The sequence below is a fragment of the Tupaia chinensis genome, unplaced genomic scaffold (genome assembly GCF_000334495.1).
Source record: "Tupaia chinensis unplaced genomic scaffold, TupChi_1.0 Scaffold000223_1, whole genome shotgun sequence".
In the NCBI taxonomy this organism is placed as follows: domain Eukaryota; kingdom Metazoa; phylum Chordata; class Mammalia; order Scandentia; family Tupaiidae; genus Tupaia; species Tupaia belangeri.
Window position 1 is genome coordinate 1,105 of NW_006159698.1, and position 5,366 is coordinate 6,470.

The window sequence follows — 5,366 nt, forward strand, 5'->3', positions numbered from 1 at the left end:
TGATTAGGCCAGGGATTTAACCACAGTCAGCATGTGGCTTTCAGTTCTGCAGTCTGGTTTGCTACCACGTTTTAACACAGAGGCTGGGCCCACAATATACAACATTTTAAATTTCAGGTCTCTATGAGCTCAATGTTCTCGTATTAAAGAAAAGAATAAATGAAGAAATTCATAATGTCAAATAATTTACTCAATTCACAAATCTTATTAGCAGTGATTTTAACACCAGAACCCTTGCAGTAATGCGTTCTTCCTTGTAGTCTAATAATTTCACTTTCAACTTTTCCTTAATTACTTGCTTTGACAGATCATTTTTATGTAAAAATACCTCTGTCATAGACCGTCTAACAAGAAAGCTGTATTTTAATTGATGTTTTAAGACTTATTAAATTCTCTCAATATATTTTAAACAATTAAATTTGTAATAAAAAACAAACAAAACCCTCAGAGACCTGCTAAAACAGGACTAATTAACAAGAAGCCTAAAATTCCAGGCCTGGTTCCATCTAAAGCCCACTTCCCAGCAAGGGTATTTGAGGCTTGTGCACCACTGCCTCCAGCCCACTTCTGGCTCCCAGGACTAGGACTCCACTTACTTTAAAGACCAGATAGGTCCTTACCCTGCAGGAGCTCTCCTGTTCCATCTAGAGCCCACTTCCCAGCAAGGGAAATTTAGACTTGTGCACCACTGCCCCTAGCCCACTTCCTGGCTCCCAAGACTAGAGCCCCACTTTCTTCAAAGGTAGGCGGGACTTCATTTTTTTTAATATTTTTCTTTGCTATTTCTTTTTTTGCTAATTCTCTTTTTCCCCTTGTGCTGGAGGCCTGCTCTAGCCAGGCTGTGTTGAAGCTTGTACACTGGAAGGTGACACGGGTGGGCAGAAATTTAGGCAGACACTTTGATGCCCTTCAGCATGTTTTCAGCCGACTACAGTCAGAGCAAGCTCAGGACTGCAGCATCAATTGCTATCAAACATACGTATTTATTGAAGGATGTTTTACAGAAGCAGGGGGGTGAGGCGGAAGTAAAAGATTTTAATGTAAAAAACAGGGTATTCAAACATGACCATAACAAAAACATGATATTTGTTCTGTTTGACCAAGTAAAAACAGTTACAGTCCCCAGGGTGAAAAATAGGGTATTCAAAACAGTCATAAAACATGGTGTCTGTTCTGTTCGACCAGTTATAAACAGCCACAATCATTCGGGTGAGAGAGTCCATTTGTCTTCTTAGATCTTGATTACCAGGTAGTCTTTTGGGTGAGGGGGTTTTTAGCAAGCTTGATAACTTCAGTCCCAGGCCCACTTGATAACTTTAGTCTCAGTCCGGAGGCCTAAATAGGAATCTTATTTGGTTAAGTAAAAACATGGTTAATATATATTAAAGTGGAACATCTATATTATCTTTGGGGTAATCCACAGCTAAGAGGGTGAGTCTAATGTCTACATGGGAAAGGAATGTGGTCTTGTGAGCAGTTTGACTGCTCTGAGAGGAGCTTCAGCATTTTTTGTTATTTTCCAGGTAGGTGGAGTGAGTCTCAATCCCCACTCGCTGCCGCTTTTAGGAGTCCGCATTGGTTTTAGGATTATTAATTGGTTTTACTGTAAAAGTTACAGTAAGGTTGGGGGTGTTATTTTTCCCTTATGGGGTACCGGGGTACCGTAACGGCAATAAAGCCCATGGCAGAGAAATACAGCAAACACAGTTTGAAAGCCTGAGCTCACAGTTGTGGTCCGTGCCAACAACTTTTCTCACCCAAGCCTTGCTTAGACATGAGAGACAGCTCTTTGACTCTGCCTGTGTTGGCTGCATGGTCTCTGCCACCCTTGTCCCACAGACAGGTCCTTGCCCTACAGGAGCTCTCCCGTTTCATTTATAGCCCACTGGTGAAATCTTTAATCTCTTCTGTACTCTTTTTCTTTAATCTCCTCTGTACTCTTTTCTTTCCTCTTACACTATCCTCTCTTCCTAATTCTCCACTTTTCCAGAGGGATTAGACAGATCTAGAATCCCCATCTGAACTTCTCTAGTATTGGAAGGTTCCTGGGATCCTTCTCTATACTGAACCACCTGTGAATACGTAGATAGTACTCTTTAGACACTGGAATAGAGTACCCCTCTTGAGACCACATTATTAGAAACAACAGAAGAGGTACTTTTGCACACATCAATTCACAGCAAAAGGGAAACACCCTTACTCCTAATCGAAGAAACTTTCTCCTAAGAGAAAATTGAAAGTGAATAAATCTTCTAATGGCTAGAGATAGGAGAAGAGCCTCAGATCTGAACAAGTCAGGAAATGTGTCTCCATCAAAGGAACAGAGTAACTCCCCTCCATCTCTCCTAAAATCTGAGGATGTCACCAAAATGTCAGAGAAAGAATTTAGAACCTTCATGATGAACAAATTCTATGAGTTGGAACAGAAAAGAGACAACGAACTTCAGGAGATTAAGAAGTCCTTCCACTATATGAAAGAAGAAAGGGACACTCTGAGAAAGAATCAGATGGAGCTATTAGAGATGAAGTCTGAAATACAGAAAATCAAAAACACTCTTGAAAGTATTAAAAGTCGATTAGACCATGCAGAAGATCGAATCTCCAATGTAGAAGATAAAACCTCTGACCTAGAAAAAAACACCAAGAAGATTGAGAAAATAACTAAAAAATAGGAGGATAATATATGAGAAATACTGGATTCCATAAGATGCCCAAACATCAGAATAATTGGCATCCCAGAAGGTGAAGAAGGTAATAACAGCATGGAATCTATTCCATGAAATTCTGGAAGAAAATTTTCCAAGTCTAGAAAGGCACTCAAGCATTCAGACCCAAGAAATACAAAGGACCCCAAATAGACCCCAGAAGATCTTCCCCAAGGCACATTGTAGCCAGACTCTCGAAGACCACAGATAAAGGTATGATGCTAAAACTGGCGAGAGAGAAAAGAGAAGTGACTTACAAAGGTCCTCCCATCAGGCTAACACCGGATCTCTCAATGGAAACAATGCTAGCAAGAAAAGAATGGGAACATGTATTGAAAGTTTTAAGAGAGAAACAATTTTAACCAAGACTATTATATCAGCAACATTATCCTTCATATGGGAAAAAAAGGTTAAAATCTTCTCAGCAAACAAAACCTGAAAGAATTTGCCAACACCAGACCAGCTCTTCAGGAAACCCTGAAGAAAGTATTGTTCCAGGAAAACTAAAGAATTAACAGCCAGAAACAAAGAAATAAAAGACAACTAAGACAATGTCCAATTTAACCGTCGATATAGATCCTGTAACATCAATAATAACATTGAATGTTAATGGATTAAATTCTCCAATCAAGAGACACAGACTGGCTGAATGGATTAAATAAATAAAATAAAATAAAATAAAATAAAATAAAATAAAATAAAATAAATAAATAAATAAATAAATACAGAAAACCCTCTATCTGTTGCCTACAGGAAAGCCACCTCATGGAAAAATACATACATAGACTCAAAGTGAAGGGTTGGAAAAAGGTTTTCCATGCAAATGAGAACAAAAAAAAAGCTGGAGTTGCAATACTGATTTCTGACAAAGCAGATTTAAAAACAAAAACTGTTCGAAGAGACAAAGAAGGGCACTATATCGTAGTAAAAGTTTCCACAGAACAAGAAGATATAACGCTTAAAAATATCTATGCACCTAACACAGGAACACCCAAATATGTGAAGGAAAGACTGTTAGATCTGAAAGGGGAGATAGACTGCAACACACTAATTGTTGGCGATCTCAACACTGTGCTATCCCCTCTGGACAAATCATCTAGGCAAAAAATAGGTAAAGAGATCAAGGATCTAAACAATACCATAAATCAAATGGACTTAACAGACATCTATAGAACTTTCCATCCAAAAATCACGAGATATACTTTTTTCTCACCCCAACATGGAACCTTTTCAAAGATTGACCACATCATAGGGCACAAAGCAAGCCTCTACAGATTCAGAGGCATAGAAACTACATCCAGCATCTTCTCCGACCATGATGGAATTAAACTTAATTTTAATTTTAAGAGAAATGCTCAAAAATACCCAAATACATGGAAACTAAATAACCTACTCCTGAATGACTCCCCTACTACTAAAGAAATAAAGACTGAAATCAAAAGATTTATGGAAGTCAATGACAATAAGGACACGAGTTTCCATAATCTTTGGGACACTGCTAAAGCAGTTATAAGAGGGAAGTTCATAGCAATTAGTGTACATAAGAAGACAGAAAGAATGCTAATGGATCACCTAACATCATACCTCAGAGAATTGGAAAAGCAACAGGAAAAAAATAATCCAAAAAACTCCAGAAGAAAGGAAATGATAAAGATCCAAGCAGAAATAAATGAAATAGAAAATAAATGAACTATACAGAAAATAAATGAAAGTAAAAGCTGGTTCTTTGAAATGATAAATAAAATTGATACACCACTAGTGAGACTTATTAAGAAGAAGAGAGAAAGGAACTAGGTGAATCAAATCTGCAATGAAGCTGGTAATATAACAACAGACATAGAAGAAATTCAAACATCATTAGAGGTTACTTTGAACATCTATATGCTAAGAAACAAGACAATCTGGATGAGATGGACAAATTCCTGGACAAATATAATCTACCAAGAATGAGCCAGAAGGATATTGAAAGTCTGAATAGACCCATTACAAGCCAGGAGATTGAATCAATAATAAATAACCTCCCAACAAAGAAAAGCCCTGGCTCTGATGGATTCACCTCTGAATTCTACAAAACCTTCAAAGAAGAGTTAACTCCCATTCTGCTCAAGTTATTTCTAAAGATCCAAAAGGGTGAATCTCTCCCTAATTCATTCTATGAAGCATCTATCACCCTTATCCTTAAAACAGGTAAGGACAGGACAAGGAAGGAAAACTGTAGACCAATATCTCTGATGAATATAGATGCAAAGATTTTCAACAAGATACTAGGAAATTGTATCCAAGAACTTATGAAAAAGATCATACACCATGATCAGGTAGGCTTTATTCTAAGTATGCAAGATTGTTCAACATACACAAAACCATAAATGTAATACAACATATCAACAGGAATAAAGATAAAAACCATATGGTCATATCAATTGATGCAGAAAAATCATTTGATAAGACACAACATCCCTTCATGATCAAGACTCTCAGCAAAATCAGCTTAGAAGGGCCATTTCTCAACACAATAAAAGCCATCAATGAAAAACCCTTAGCAAACATCATCCTGAATGGAGAAAAGCTGAAAGCTTTCCCACTAAACACAGGAACAAGACAAGGATGCCCACTTTCTCCACTCCTTTTTAATATAGTACTGGAAGTCCTCGCCAACACAAT